At 35.7% G+C, this 17,010-nt stretch overlaps 1 pseudogene; it reads right to left on the bottom strand.

The window, feature by feature from the left end:
- Positions 1–3,905: 3,905 nt before the first annotated feature.
- LOC110207843 (protein FRG1 pseudogene) lies at positions 3,906–11,717 on the bottom strand (annotated as a pseudogene).
- Between the last annotated feature and the right edge of the window lie 5,293 nt (positions 11,718–17,010).

Raw genomic sequence — 17,010 nt, forward strand, 5'->3', positions numbered from 1 at the left:
GAATGGATGAATGAATGAAGAAGTATTTGTTAAGCATCTGCTATGTACTCTTACATAACAAATATGTATGGATATATAAACATAGAAACAAAGAAGTCTTTTCCTTCAAGAAGCATATATTCTAATAGCAGAGCCAATGTAAATAAGGGAGTAGTGGACAGTGAGTCCAATGGTGTCCATTTTGGTTTTGAAAATTATAATAGTGGTATACAGAACTTTTAGGGAGCAGATTAATGTACTTGTTCTAGTAGTAATCACTATATTCATTCCGTTATAGCTCCATAGCTGGAAAGCAGGAGGGTATGTGACATGAAGGGTACTTGTATCTGGGTAAGTCATTTAACCTCTGTGAGTCTTAATTAAATCCCTAGGATTTATGTACTAAGTTAGGAACAAGTTCCAGTATGTTATCTGTAGATTAAGGAATTCTTGTATTATTCATACTATTCCCATACTATTCCTGTTCTGTGGAAATAATAGAGCCTTCACAAATTCTTTCAGCAGGTACACAATTTAGGCATCATAAAACCACCTGATATACTTGGCAAAGTAGGATCTTGACAATTATAGGAAAGGTTACTCTCCAGATATTGTTAGTAAAAATCTCCTGGGACAGTGAAAATAGTAATGCTTTATTATTCTAATTTATCCTAACTGATTATTTTTTAAAGAATGGGAGTGAACTTTGAAAAGTCTGTGTACTTCACTCAGATAACAAAGACCTCAAATTAATTTAATCAGCATTTATATTTTGATTAAATACAAAACATGAACATTAACAGTCATGCTCTAAATATCAATTAACAATTGAACAAAATATAATAATGCCCTATTATTAATTTTAAACCATTTGGTTGGATAATAAATAATCACACCTGCAATTTTTTCATCAACACTAAATATCAGACTGACAAATTAAGATAAAGTTACTACAGCAACTCCTACATAGTACTATTTTCCTCTCTTAGTAACCTTTTACTCAAATAGTCAAGTTATCCAAATAGCCCCTTCATAACTTTGGTGACACACTTACTGCTATAGCCATGACATAAACCACAGGTTATCATTAAACGCTGATGTTATTTTATAATTACACTTTCCTTATAATTATATTTCTCTTTGAAGAGTTCCCTGCCCATACTAATGAGTCTGATCTTCATTCAATGAATTATTTCCATCAGGTACCTACAAGAAGACAGGCATGCTGCTGAAGAAAGATTCCTATACTTGGAGTTAGAAGAGTTGGGTAAGCATCCTTTCTCTGCCACACATTAGTTGTGCTACTTTGGTTACAGTATTCACTCCCACATTAATTGGAGGTAATATTGTTTGCATTATCTTCCTGATAAGGGTTGGGAGGGTTGAAGGAAAGTACACACATACATGCATGCATACATATGTGTGTATCTTGTATATGTATACATATATGTATTAACAAAGTATAACAAAATGTAGGTCATTATCATCTTTATCATCATCATCATCACTCATTGCTATTTTCATCCACTCAATTCTAAAATTCCTTCAGTACTTCTTCATGCCCAAAGCTAATGACAGGTGCTCCTTTTTATTAATATCTAGAGACCGACCTTTGGCCTAATGTAATAAGAATTCTACTAACCTAAACTTGATTAGCCATAATTTACTTTTTCAATTTTAGGAAAAATATATAAATGACAATAAAATAAGCTTGTGGTAAAGACTTATGAAAAGCAAAAATCATAAAACTTGCAAATGTTTATCAGGGCATTAGTTTTAATGAAGCATGGACAATATTGACTTTCTCCCTATAAAGCAATGCAGAAGACTAAAATGTGGCTAACTGGAAAGATCATTCTGCAATTCTTAGAAAAGAGAGTAAATGAGTTGGTAGATTTGGTTTCATAATACAATCAAAAGCAACCAGAAACAACATTTCATGGTCTCCTACAATAAAGGGAATATGGAATTAGAAAGGTAGGTGGCTTATTGGGAGTCAGAGATAATACAGGAGTCCTGAACTGATAAACAAAAATTTTATAAGAATTAGAGAGAATAGATTCTAATATGTACAGTATATCATCTTTGAAAGAATTGTGGGAGGATGTGCACAAGAATCATGCAAGATGAGTACGGGTTGTGACCTGCCAACCAATGAAGGCATATCTACAATCATGAGAGCACATTTTAAGCATTAGAATACTACATATTTAGTGTTTAATTTATCCTATTTTTTTCCTACATCTATAGTACTGTTGTGCTAGAGTGTGATAATTTAATTTAATTTGGTGATCCTGGACTGTACTCAAGATGCCTATACCAAAGTGAGAATCGTTGACTCCTTGCTATTCTTCAATTTAGCAAGTACTAAGAAGAATGGACATTATTCAGTCCTTCTCTGTGTCTGGACTGGATGTATTCAAGGAAGCTTTACTCCCAAAGCCTATGGTAATTGAGGCATCTCTGTACATATCAAACTTATTATATTTCAACATTTAAAGGAAAATCACAATTAGGAGGATAACAAGAAGTATATTTTTCATGCTTTGCATTAATTATGCTTTTACATAAATTGAATTAAAAATCACTTCATACCTTATCCAAAGGAAATCCACAGAGAAATCTTCAGAATTTGCCAAAGTTTTATACATATTTTAAAAAGCACATTAAGGAAATGAAGTGGTTGATGAAATTTGTACAAAAGAAAAAAGAATCCCAATTCATAACTGAAAAGCTATATATTTTGAGAAGTCTGGCACATATGCTGATTTTCCCCCAGGCAACTTTAACTTAGTCAGCCAGGGCTAAGGCAGCAGCAGATGGATCATATAGACACTGACCTCAGTGGAATTCTGGGATTGAAATTTTGACAAAGATGAACTATTGTCAAACAGTGAATCCATTATGGAGTTCAAAAATAAATATTCTTCCTTCATCAAAAATGTGCATTTTCAGTTTCTTGGAGAAAATATGTTATGTCATGATTAATGTAAAAATTGTTAAGGGGAATGAATGAGTCTCCCCAGCTGCTGCCCCTTTTATTTCTTTTATCATGTCTAATGGTGCTGTCCCAGTTGGAGATATAATTCAATACTTTGTGCTTTGGTAAATTGAGCCAAGTGCATTCTGGGATTGTTTGCTCTTTAGAGAGTATAATTTTGTCCTTTGATTTTCACACCTGTTAAGGCCCACACAACGTGGAGAGAGTCCTGAGAAATGAACAGTACAACCAATGAGGTTTAACATGAAATACAAAATTGAGGGCAAAGATATGAGTACCAACTTTATATGGATGAAATATTGAAAATTCAGAATCCGTCAAGAAGAGTAAACAAGGCTTGTCCTAGGTAAGATTGTGATTATGTTTTTGCTCACATCTCCCAGCTTTCCTTTCTGGAACCACCCTTTAAAATGTTCATAACATCCTTGACTGAGACACTGAAACTCCCACAAAGTTTTACTTTCCTGACTTCTGTTGACTTTCAATTCACACCTGATGTTTCTCATTCTTACGTGATTCTGTTCTGCCTTTTTTTAATCTCATGAACTAATCTGTGCTAAGATATTAATGACTATTATTACCTGAATTATCATTGATTGGGAATGCAGTAGAGTGGAGTCTTGGTCAGGTAAAATTTGTGGTCCTGTGAGTCCTTCAAACTTTGACAATCTGTGATTCTAAAAACCAAAATATGAAACCCTCTTACTTTTAAAATCTTGCCTCTTCTTCCTTTGGAACTTATTTTCCCATCCCATTCTTTGTGCCTAGATTTTTTTCTTTTTTGCTTGATTCTTCTCCCTCATTGGCAGTATATACCTGCTTTCAATTTTATTGTGCTGTCCAGGAGTATCTAATGAAAAGATCCATCTATCCAGCCCTTTTAAAGAACCTTATTATTTTCTAAGCTTATTTAAAGTGTATGGCCTTAGGAACTCTGGCTTTTTTTTTTTTACATAGCTTATGTAATGTTGCTTCACATTCCCTCTGTCTTCTAGAATATCTTCTTTACTCTTGGTTTCTTTTTTTGTGCAAGAATGAAACTTGGTAATGTTCTCCTACAATTTTTCTCTTGGCTTTTATATCTCCTCCTTCATTACATACTATAAATATATTATCCCACAAGAAGACCATTTAAGTTAATTCCTAGATATTTTTCATAGCCAGACTTGAAGGCAATTCTGGAATTTAATAATTTAACTGCTGTAAGCTGTTTTGTGAAACTGGGGTCTTCATCATCTCCTTCATGTGTAGCTTTAAAGGTTAAAAGGCCATTATCAAGGGTGTGAACATAGATTTCTTTATCTGTTCCAATTGTTATGGTACCAGATGTTTTACCAAAATGTCTGGTTTTCTATTAGTTTCTAGCAGAGTCAAGCTGGCTTTCTTTATCCTTTTCCATCTTTCTTTTCTTTTCTTTGTTTTTCTTCTTTCTATTGGCCTTCATGACCTTCAGCATCAGATTGGTAGACTTGACCAAACCTACTTAGCCAAAACTTTGGGCTGCCAATCTGGCAAGATTGAAGCTAATACAGGACCAATATTAAGTGATTAATTGTCTAGGGATACTTGGTTGGCTCTGTGCCTCCTAGCACCTTTATCAGTGACTTGAATAAAGAGATGGCACAGTCTTCAAATTTACACAGTACAAAATTAGGAGGGATAAACAAGAGACTGGATAATAAGGCTATTATTCCAAAAGATTTCAACAGTTTAGAAAGTTAGGTCAAATCTACATAAGATGAATTTTAATACAGATAAAATATTACTTTCTAAAAAGTAACTTCTTTAGCAAAAGATAGAACTGATAGAGATAAAATGATATGAAAAATATCTCAAGGTTCCTAAAGATTAAAAATTCTGTATAGGCAAACAATTCGATTTGGTGGTCAAAGAAGGTAGTCAGTAAATAAACATTTGCTAAATGCCTAATATGTTCCAGGCACTGTGCTGAGAATTGAGGATATAAAAAGAGGCAAAAGGCAGTGCAATCAATGGTATGAAAGCAGGGTTAGGAATTCAAGAGAAGAGGACAGAATAGAGTTGGACAGTTTTACTGAGGGGTAAAGATGGGGAAAATTGCAGAGAATGCCCAGACTAGGGGAGATGGCCTGGGAGAGTACTGTGGAATTGAGAGATTAGAGACCATGGTGTGGACAGAGAGTAGGTCTTGGCAGGAGAAGTCAGAAGGAGAGGTGGAAAGCCAATAGATTATAGTTAGATAAGGGGATTTCACTATTCTTGAACACAGAGGTGGTGCATTTGTGATTTATGGAAATATCAAAAGGATGACAACTTTTATGTGTTACTGAAGAGGGATGGAAGAATAAGTCTTGGGAAGTGAGTAGGTTAAGGACCTGAGTGGTTAGGATGTTTGAGGGAGAGTCAATTTATTCGTTGAAGTCCCCAATTATGAAGGAAGGAGTTGAGGAGGAGAGAAAATTGTGAGCCAGGTGCTGAACCCAATGAGGAAGGAAGGGGAGTGACCTGGAGATATGCAACAACAGCTACCAGGATTTTGATTGTGTGATACATATGAATAATGTAGGCTTCAAAAGAGAAGTTACTGAATGATGGTGGTAAGGGAAGACTTGGAAGTAGTAATGGGGAGCAAGGCACATTCTAACTCCTCACCTCAACCAGTAAGCTGAAAGGAATGAGTAAACTATACTGGGAAGTACACTAGGAAAGGGTGGCCAAGGAAGTTTTGTCATCAGGGTAGAGTCAGGGTTCAAGTATAGCTAGAAGATAAAAGAGAAAAAGGTTTAGAATGAAAAGAAGTTTGTTGTTTTTAGGAAACAGACATTGAAGAGGGCACAAATACAATATTTCCAGCAGATTTCAAACTGGCATAAAAAATGTTCAGCTTCATCTTAAGGGTACCGTTTCGATATTTAAAAAGACAATTTTTATGTCCCAAGATTCAAAAAAGATAAACTTTTGAAAAATAGCTAAAATGCATTGGTTAACTCTATTAAAAATGGCATTAGTCCCTTTTTTCTTATAAGGAAAACCCATTGGACACATTTATGTTCAGCTATTAGGAATTAACTTTGTGAGGATACTAGTAAAACATGTGGGTTGTTCACCAGTTATCCTTCCCCCGTAACAAGCAAGTGATAAATCCAGTTTATCCAGGTCTTCACAGTTTCTTATTTTAACATAAATATTATTCTCTAGATTCTACAGGTGAAAGAACTGTAGCATAAAGAGGATAAGTGATTTAATCTCAGGTGACTTTATTGTTCAAGAGGCAGAGTTGGAACTCTTGCTATGTGTGACATTTGTAGTTCAAATATCATTTGCCTATAAGGAAACTGAGACAGGGACAAATTACGTGCCTTATCCATGATCACACAGCTACCAAAAGAGAGAACAATGATTTATTTGAACAAATTGTTATTACTCTGAGTTCAGTGCTCTTTTTACTATGCCACAGTGGAGGAGCATAAATTGGGGGGGAAAAGGAAAGAATATTTCATGGCTCAAATATCTGTATGATGTATGCATGTACGTGTGTGCATGTGTGTGCATGTATGTGCATATGTGTGTTTCAGAGTACAGACAGAAATACATTTTCCCAGGAAGTACTACTGTTGAATTCCCTCCAGAAATTGAGCTAAGTGGCTTTACTATTCGATTGTTGTGGTTATTGTAATTGTCTATAAAATTCTGCTCTACAACAACTTCTAAGGAGGTGGAGTTAAATGCTGGTGGTGTGATTGGTCCTCCACACATTATCAGCCACTCACAAGAAATTTATGCCTGGAAAGAGACAGCTTCACCAGGGCCTTCAGTGAAGACACTCCTTTAATGTACTAATGCAAATGCAACTAAATCCCATAGAAGGTTCTCCTAGAGATCAGCCTCTAATTTTCCTCCTCATTCTCTTAAGGTGCTACCGAATTTTGGCAAGTATTTTCTTTGAAATGTCAATTCCTCTACTCTCTAGGTTTCTGGAGATAGTCCTCATTTCTCCTGATTCCGGTAAATCAAGCTTTAACCTCCATGTAGTAGCAGGAGTCCATTCTGGTTAATCTTCTTCTAATGAAGATTTGTTCGAGAAAAATAACATATTGAATATATATGAAATAGATTTTAAATTTCTTTTTGATGAAATCAATAAATGTTTGGGTGGCCACTCTCAATATAATATTATGCAAGGGACTGTGGAGGATACAGAGATATAGTCTCTGACTTCAAAGAGCACATAACATAGAAATACAAGACAGAAACACAGATTCATCAGTTCAGACCAGTAGGTACCTTAGAATTCATCTAATTCAGTCCTTATTTTACATATGAGGAAACTAAGGCCAGAAAGGTGAAGATTCTACATATTAGGGGCCAACCTAGGACTGGATTCTAAGTCCTCTGAATGCTAGCTCTTTTCATTTTATAACACATACAATTTAGATAATAATAATATTTTAATATCACTTTAAGACAACAATAAGATTGGAGGTCACAAGATGGCAAAAAGGGCTGCTTCTTAAGGCCACGACATTAATTGTCAGATGAATAGTTGGAGTAGAAAGAATTATAGGATTTCAGAAAAGGAAGATGCCAGTTTAGAGTTGGGTATTCAGAAAAGATTTTATAGCAAAAGAACTATTCAATTTAAATCTTGTTATAAAGATAGTTTTTGTTGTTGGCACTAGATTTTTGCTTTCATTGGTAAAGGGAGCTCTGGGAGAGAAATTTTTTCCACTAACACAAATAGATACCTCCTCTGCAATTCATAGAATTAACACCATCCTGGATCATAAAGCCAGTATTTATTAGAGGCAGGACTAGACCTCAGGTAATCCAGTTTCCAGGATTTACTCTCTATCCATATAACATAAGGTATTTAGAGAGAAACAGTGTTGTGTAGCGGAAAGAAACATGTGCTGGAGTCTAGGAGACCCAGGTTTTGCTCTCCCATTACCTGTATGACTTTGGGTAAGTCAAATGACCATTAAAGAACCTCTCTGTCCCCCTCTATGAAAGAATAGGCCAGACTAGAAAAATCCTTGGTCTTTCCTCTGAGTTTGTGATTCTATAATTTTATTTTTCTTGCTGAACATTTCTCTCCTATGTGCTTTACACATTGTTGGTACCAATAAGTAGTCACTATGGGAATCTAGTTGGCAAAGGAGCATACTAAGGAGGTCAGGGGAACTTATATTGATAGTAACTATCCACTTCATAAAGACTTTTGCTTAGAATTCAGGCCTGTTTAAAATCATGTTATTTTTAATGTCTTTGCACTCCTTATGATGTAGTAATAGCGTATTTTTACAATGCAGCTGGTAGATTTACATAAAATATATTTTATGTAAATATATTATTAGAATATTTGTTGCTGAGATTCATCTACATTCATGTCTATTTCTAAATAAAATTTTCTAAGAAGGTTCTGGCAGTGACACTGTACTATAGATATGCACACATTATTATATGTTATGCCTTGTAGTGCAAGAGAAATTGTGCAAAAGCAGCCTCAGTGTAGCCATCAAGGACAACATTTGCCTGATTAATGCATGATTATGTTCAAAAGCCTACTATGATTCAATTTCCACCTACTCCAAGCCCCAAGCTCCCACTTACATCATCAGCTCAGTAACTTTTTACCCCTAAGGGGCTGATGGAATGAAGAGGGATCTAGATAGAGGTGTATGGAGAAGAGTCATTTGGGGGAACAGAATAGAATGGAATACAAATTCTTTTTCACTTCATTGAGGTTTTTGTACCCTAGAACTGATTTCACATTTTAAAGTTCACCTGAATCCAAGCACAACAAAACAATTTACAAATATGAAGATTAAATTTTGTAAAATCAGATATCTTTACTTTGGCACATAGAAGTATTCATCCATAGTTATTTTGCTGTAGCCACAGAGTAAGTGGCAAATGCTATGTAGTTCACATAGACAAACTTTTTAAAAAATCATGTACCATAAGAGATGCCAAAATTCTTGAATCTTTTGGGTTTTGTGAGTGAAATAAGGAAAGTGAAGAACTTATTCCATCTTTTGTTTCTTTCACATGGATATTTTGAGTATGAAGGTATCCTCAGAATAAGCAAACAAAAAGAAAAGTTCCAAGTGTTATAGTTTTGCCACCACTCACTTTAGTTAAGTTTCAGGGATGTTTCTACACTGATTATTTTAACTAATCTCCAAATAAGAGGTGATAACTATGTACTGTGCTCATTCCTCACCTAGGATGTCTCTGACTAACTTCTCTACCATGCCCCTTTTCCTCTTCCCACCTTTTTAGCTTCTTTTTGTTTGTCATATTGTAAGCTCCTCGAAAGGAGGGACTGCCTTTCTTTTTATTTATATGTATCCCCAGTGCTTAACACAGTGCCTTGCAAATAGTAGATAATGCTCATTTACTACTGTAGGTTTTCTCATTTATAAAATGTAGATAGTGACAGGTAATCACAACCTGGGATTCTTATGGAGACTGACATACTTTTAAGAGTATTACACTTAGATAGACAGTGAGTATTTTTTTCATGTGGCTGTAGATAGCTTTGATTACTTTATCTGAAAACTGATCATATCTTTTGATCATTTATCAATTGGGTAATGGCTCTTATTTTTATAAATATGAATCAGTTCTCTATATGTTTATCAGAGAAAATTGCTACAATTTTTTTTCACAGTTATATTGCTAACTGTATTTCCCTCCATCTAATTTCCTGCCTGTTTATTCTATTCTCTCTCTCCTTTCACTCTGTCCCTCCACAAAAGTGTTTTGCTTCTGACAAGCTTTCCCCAAATCTGCCCTCCCTTCTATCATGCCCCTTCCTTTCCTCCTTTCCTGTAGGGCAAGATTGATATCTATACCTAATTGAGTGTGTATATTATTCCCTCTTTGGGCCAATTTGATCAGAGTAAGTTTCACTCACTCCCTTTCACCTACCCTCTCTTCTCTTCCATGGTAAAAATACTTTTCCTTGCCTCTTTTATATGAGATAATTTACCCCATTTGACCTCTCCCTTTCTTTTCCTCCAAGTACATTCCTCTCTCACCTCTTAATTTTATTCTTTAGACATCATCCCTTCATATTCAACTCATACCTGTCACCTCTGTCTATACAAACTCCTAACTACCTTAATAATGAGAAAAATCTGAGTAACAAATATCATCTTCCCATGTAGGAATGTAAACAATTTAAACTTATTAAGTCCCTTACAATTTCCCTTTCCTGTTTATCTTTTTATGCTTCTCTTGAGTCTTGTATTTTAAAGTCAAAATTTCTGTTCAGCTCTGGTGTTTTCATTAAGACTGCTTGAAAGTCTTCTATCTCAGTGAATATCCATTTTTTCCCCCTGAAAGATAATACTCAGTTTTGCTGGGTGGGTGATTCTTGGTTGTAATTCTAGCTCCTTTGGTCTCTGGAATATCATATTCCAAGCCCTCTGATCCTTTAGGGTAGAAGCTGCTAAATCTTGTGCTATCCTGACACTCCACAATACTAGAATTGTTACTTTCTGGTTACTTGCAATATTTTGTCCTTGACCTGAGAACTCTGGAATTTGGCTATAACATTTCTGGAATTTTTCATTTTGGGATGTCTTTTAGGAGGTGATCAGTTGATTCTTTCAATGACTATTTTACCCTCTAGTTCTAGAATATAGGGGAAATTTTCTTGAAGATTTCTTGAAAGATGATTTTTAGGCTTTTTTTTTTGATGATGGCTTTCAGGAAGTCAACTTTTTAAAGTTTATCTCACATGGATCTATTTTCCAGGTCAGTTTTTCCAATGAGATATTTCATTTTCTTCTATTTTTTTTCATTCTTTTGGTTTTGTTTGATTGTTTCTTAATTTCTCGTAAATTCACTAGCTTCTATGTATTCCATTCCAATTTTTAAGGAATTGTTTTCTTTAGTTAGCTTTTGGAACCCTTTTACCATTTGGCCTACTCTGTTTTTTTTTTAACTTTGTTTTTTTAAGATGTTATTTTTTTCAGAATTTTTTTGTGTGTCTCCTTCACCAAGCTGTTGACTAGTTTTTCATGATTTTCTTGCATCACTCTCATTTTTCTTGCCAGTTGTTCCTCTTCCTCTCTTACTTGGTTTTCAAAATCCTTTTGGAGCTCTCCCATGGTTTGAGATCAATTTATACTTTTCTTAGATGCTTTGGTGTAGGGCTTTGTTGTCTTCTTCTGAAGTGTGTCTTTTGATCTTCCTTGTTACCATAGTAACTTTCCATAGTTAGAGTTTTTCCCATTGTTTGCTCATATTACCAGCCTATTACTTGACTTTTAAGTCTTTGTTAAAGTAAGGTTCTGCTTCCAGGGTAGAGGGCACACTCTCCCAAGCTTCAGGGGTTTTGTGTAGCTGTATCAGAGATACTTCTAGGGACCTATAATTTTTCAGTTCTTCCAAGACATTATGATCTAAGGAGAGATGTTTTCTACTCTCCTGCCCTGTGCTTTGGTCTGTGAGCAACCATAAGCACTCTTTTCTGCCCTGTAACTGCAAAGAGTGTCCCCCTCCACTGTGGGCACAAGCTCTGCTATGCTAGTGCTCCTCCTGTCACCCAGAATTGTGACTTGGATCCAAGTATGGGCAAAGCAACAGTAGTGCCTTAATGCTAGCAAAAAAGACCCCTGTAGTCTCCTTTTGGTCAGATGTTTAGCCCCCTTACCATCTGTGGGCTAAGAACCCTGGAAGCAACAGCTGCTGATGCTGATTCAGTCATTCCCAAGACCTGCTCCTGGTTTGCTGTGGCTGGGGCCATGCTATAATGACCTGCACTGAACTCCTCTCTTACTCTGGTGCAACAGACCTTTTATGCTAACCTTTCAAGTTGTCTTGGGCCAGGAGTTTGTTTCATCCTATCCTTTTGTGGATTCTGCTGCCCTAGAATTAGTTTAGAGTCATTTTTAAAAGGTAATTGGTGTGGTTTGGGGCAGAGCTCAGACAAGTCCCTGCCTTTACTCTATCTGGACTCCCTACTCCCCCCCTCAACTTCTTTCTTTCTCTTACCAGCCCAGTATTGAATCTATTGCCAAGGCTAATTGATTTTTACCTTTGTCTCATCTCTCACACATGTTCCTTTCTCTCCTTTGACATTGCCAACACCCTGATGCATGCCCTCATCACCTAATTCCTGGACTATTGCAATAGCCTGCTGGTTGGTTTCCCTGACACAAGTCTTTTTCCCTCCCCCAGCCCCATTCCAAGTCTTCCTCAACTCATCTGTCAAAGTAACCTTCCTAGAGTGCAAGTCTGATGATATTACCTACTGTTACATTAAAAATTAGCCTTAGTGACTCCATTTTGCTTTTATCCACCATTTTGTGAAATTAGGTTTCAACTCTATGTAAGTCACCTGGTTTAGATTTCATAAAATTCCTTCTCTTCCCTACTGTCACCTGATTTAAAAAACATTATAAGCATACCACTCTCCCTCTCACCTCAGTGAGAAACTTCCTCCACCAATGAGAAACCAGATGTCTCAATCCCTATAATCCAGTTTCTTGTTTTACACTCCCTCTAAATTTTGTATTTACTGTGAGAAACAAAGCTTCTCAGTCCTTGCCTACTGATAGCCTTTGACCCATTTTTTTTTCCAACCTTATGTATTGCCAGATAAATTACTCCTTAGATGTCATTACTTGGTGTCTTTATTCCAACATAACAGTTGTGGTGACCAGGAAGGGACTGAGACCATGAGATTCTGTGTGCTAATGGGACCTTAGCCTAACGAACACCTTGAGTAGTCTGGTAATATTTCTACCAATGGTCTTCCTCAGCAAAGTACCACCTGTCCCTGGACCTCTGTATCCTCTTAAATAAACATCCAAATATTAAGTGAGTGATCCCTGTGTAAACTGATAGATACTTCCTTAGAGAAGTTTGGGCTGGGAACAGGGAGAACTTCCCATTCAGAAGGGAATGACTAAGAATAGAGCTCTCAGCTTATTCAGGCTGTAATATCTATATATCTATATGTGTATACACACGTACATGTACGTGTATATACGTGTGTGTGTGTGTGTGTGTGTGTGTGTGTGTGTGTGTGTATTTCGATGGATCCAAAATTTCTCCCGATAAAGGGGCTTTTAATTACTGCAGATCAAAGGCTTTGAGATTACTTTTACATAATTGGGCATAATTTTTTTTATTAGACTTTCTTATATGTGTCACTTTTGTCATGTTGTCTGTTTTTATGTACCTTGATCAGCTAAAAGCAAAAAGAATGCAAAAAGTAAAATCCTTTCTGAGAAACTTTTTTAAGTCTTCAGAAAGAAAGTGTCTCTCTGCTTTGCTAATTCTAGCCAAGTTGGGGAGACAGACAAGAGACACGGGTTTAAAAGGGTTGGGGGGGAGCGAATCTTTGTTCCCAGTCTGCAGAGCATTGTAAAATTAATTAGAAGCTAAATTTGTTTTCTCTACTGCACATTTCCAAATTGTGGGTTGAATGTTTCTATAAATGCTCAAATGTCTTAATGAGTTTTGAAGTACCACTCTGTGCATTTGTTTAAAAAAAAAAGAATAAAGCTCCATGAAAATTAGACAGAAACAGTGCTTAGATCGCTTATCCCAGAAAAGTGATTGATATATTGCTTTAATTCAAGGGACAAAGATGAGTTCATTGATTGGGGAAAAAGAAATGGAGGTAGTTTGAAAATAGTATCCATAATGATGCAAAAGCATAAGAAAATAATTTTTCAATTTGTAGTTTAAATTTATCTGGTACTTAAGAACATCTTATTATTAACTCTTTCTTGACCATGAAAGGAGAGAAGCTTGGTTAAATCAAGAAGCAACTTAAAAAATTAAGTAAAATTTAATTTAGAATAATGTTTAATTTAGAATAATTGTATATCTTCTGTGAATAATATAACAGAACTTAATTGTTTATTTAAATTAGTGGCAAAATCACTAAAAGATATTGGAATAGACCATGTTTTTTAAGCTTTTGAGAACCGCAAAAGCAAAAATCTTCCAATTTATTGTTTTTTTTTTTAAGAAAAACGTGTTAAATTATAAAAATAATTCAGTAAGGTGAGCATTAGTTCTACAGATAACCTGGGATAAAATTAGGAAATAAAGACTAGAGAAATTAAACAAGAAGAAGATAGCAGATCAGAATATGGAAAGGAAAAAATGAAGTTTTTAAGCATTTTATCCAAGTCCACAGAAAAATAGAAAAAGAAAGGAGAAAATAAAGTTTGAGCAAGTAGCAATGAAAGGACAACATGTAGAAAAATTGAAGAAAGTTGTAGTTTGTTTACATTGAGTGTGAATGAAGGGTTTGAAAGTAAAAGATTTTGAAATTTTGGGAAAGAGGTTTTAATCCCATTGAGATAAGAAGGGTAGAAGAATCTTTATTTGGTTATTCTTTATGATTTGGAAAATGCAGAAATATGTTTGCAGCATTGAATTATTTGAGGATAGCATCATTTTTTCTTTTTTTTATTAAGTAGCTTTTCCTGCCTGTGTGCCCTGTTTTTTTTGACCTTTCTGGAGTCATAACTGAAACACTTTGGGGACAGGTGGGGCTAGACTAAGAAGACAAAAGAATTCATGACATTTTAAAAGAAATGAATTAAAAGTTATTGAGAACTAGTAGTGCTACCATGAATTTTTTGAGCATGAGTTAATTGAAAATAGCAGGTCCTTGGGAAAATTGAGATTTAAATGTTACTATTAGTGATTATAAATCCACATTTTGTTTAGTTGAAATTTTGTTCTGAAACTTAAATATAGTGTGGTCAAATTTCTACAAAGATGTTCTCCTTTAAGGGTAATTGTGGTAAATCAGAACTTAATACAAATCATATTTCCTATCTAGTATTAAAGCAATATGCTAGAAAATGCATGGGTCAAGAAGACCTGAGTTAAAATCTTGTCCCAGAAATTTATTATCTATGTAACTTTAAGTAATTTATTTCACTTCCGTTTACTTCAGTTTCCTAATATTTAAGGAGAATAATAATAACACGCACCTCCCAGGGTTGTTGGAAGGATCACATAATTGTGAATTGCGGTTGAAAAATGAAAAAAAAAGTACAAATATGTCTGCAAAGATGATTCCACTCACCATGGGCACATGGAATGTGCACACACTTACAGACGACACAAAATCCAGTAGATTTGAAAGACAAACAGCTCTTGTTTCAAGAGAACTCAACAGGTATATCTAAATACAGGCCTGAATGAAACAAGGCTGGCAAATGAAGGCCATTTTACAGAAGTCAGAGCAGGATCCATGTTTTTCTGGAGTGGCCACAGTGAAGGGGAGTGCCACGAAGCTGGCATATGTTTTGCAATGAAAACTAATCTAGTCAATAAGCTTTTGTGCCTACCAAAAGGAATAAATGACAGGCTCATGCCAATGTGATTGCCATTTACAGGAAAGTGCCACACCACCATGATGAACCCTGCTTAGATCAAATAAAAATTTTAGAAGACCTGAATACCCTTATCATCGATGTGCCAAAAGAGGACAAGCTTATAATTCTGGGTGACCTTAATGCTACCAGATTTGGTAGGGAGTCCAAGGGAGGAATGGAGTTGGAAACAGCAACAGTAGTGGTCACTTAATACAGAAGATTGTGCATCTCATGAGTTTCTCATCACCAACACTGTCTTCTGTTTACCTAAATGCAATAAAACTTCATGGATGCAACCTCACAGCAAACATTGGTGTTGAACAGACTATGTGATTGCAAGAAGAAGAGAAGGACAGGATGTGAGAGTGACAAAGCAATGTGTGGTGCAAAGTGCAGGCCTGATCATAGACTTATCCTTTCCAAACTAAATATTTGCATTCATCAAAAGCTGAGGCCCCAGGGCAAAATGACTACTTGAAGAATTAATGTCAACAGATTAGAGTGCTTCTTTTAGAAGTTTGTTTGCTAACTTGGAGAGAAAGTAGAGCTAAAATATAGTTGGCAACAGTGGAGCAGAAAAGAAGTGGGCAACTTTCAGAGATTGGGTGTATAAAACAGCATTTGCTCATCTGAGTCAGAACACTCACAAACATCAAGACTGGTTTGGTGAGAATGATGGGGATATTCAGAAGCTGCTAAATGAAAAATTAGAACTGCACAGGATTATCCAGCAGGATAGTTCATCCATCTCTATGCAGGCAGCATTTGAGTCTACCAAAAGTAAAGTACAGTGAAACTTAGAGAGATGCAGGATTCTTAGCTTAGTAAGAAGGCAGATGAAATTCAGTTTTATGCTGGTAGTAACAATCCTAAGCACTTTTATGATGCCCTGAAGGCTATTTATGGGTCAAAACCTATGGTGCACCTCAACAACTCAGTGCTGATAGAGTCACATTGATTAGTGATAAGGGTATGATCCTAAAGAAGTGGGCTGAACGTTTCCATAATGTTCCCAACAGACCATCATCAATCAGTGCTGAAACCACTGACAATATTTACCTCAGCTTGAAGTAAATCCTTTTCTAGCTGAAGTTCCAACCAAAGAAGAGGTTTTGAATACCATTAGGCTCCTTTAATTTAACAAAGCACCTGGTGCTGATCCTATACTAACTGAGATTTAGAAGTAGGGGGTCCATTGCTCATACAAAAGCTGACTGAAATTTTCTAGGTTGTATGGCAAGGAGAGGTTATCCCCCAGGAGTTCAAGGATGCCTCCATTGTCCATCTCTAAAAAGGTAAAGGAAATAGATTGTTCTGTGACAATCATGGGGGGACTTTCTCTTAGTTATTGCTGTCAATATTGTTACCAGAGTTCTCCTTAATAGGCTAATCCTTCAGCTGGAAGATGATCATCAACCTGAGGGACAATGTGGCTTCAGAAAAGGCCAAGGAGCTGTTGATATGGCTTTTGCTGCCCAACAACTCCAGAAGAAATGCCAGGAGCAGAACAGGGATTTGTATAAAACATTCATAGATTGGACAAAGGCCTGGCCTATTATAAGAACTATATAAATGTTAACTCTTATTATTATTTTTTCTTTAATTGTATGTAATTACTCCATATTAGATTGCTCTATACTGGGTTTTAGATGTGATTAACGTAGAATGCCAAAATTGATCAATTGAATG

Source organism: Phascolarctos cinereus, unplaced genomic scaffold (assembly GCF_003287225.1).
Source record: "Phascolarctos cinereus isolate Bilbo 61053 unplaced genomic scaffold, phaCin_HiC Scaffold_4;HRSCAF=312, whole genome shotgun sequence".
Classification (NCBI taxonomy): domain Eukaryota; kingdom Metazoa; phylum Chordata; class Mammalia; order Diprotodontia; family Phascolarctidae; genus Phascolarctos; species Phascolarctos cinereus.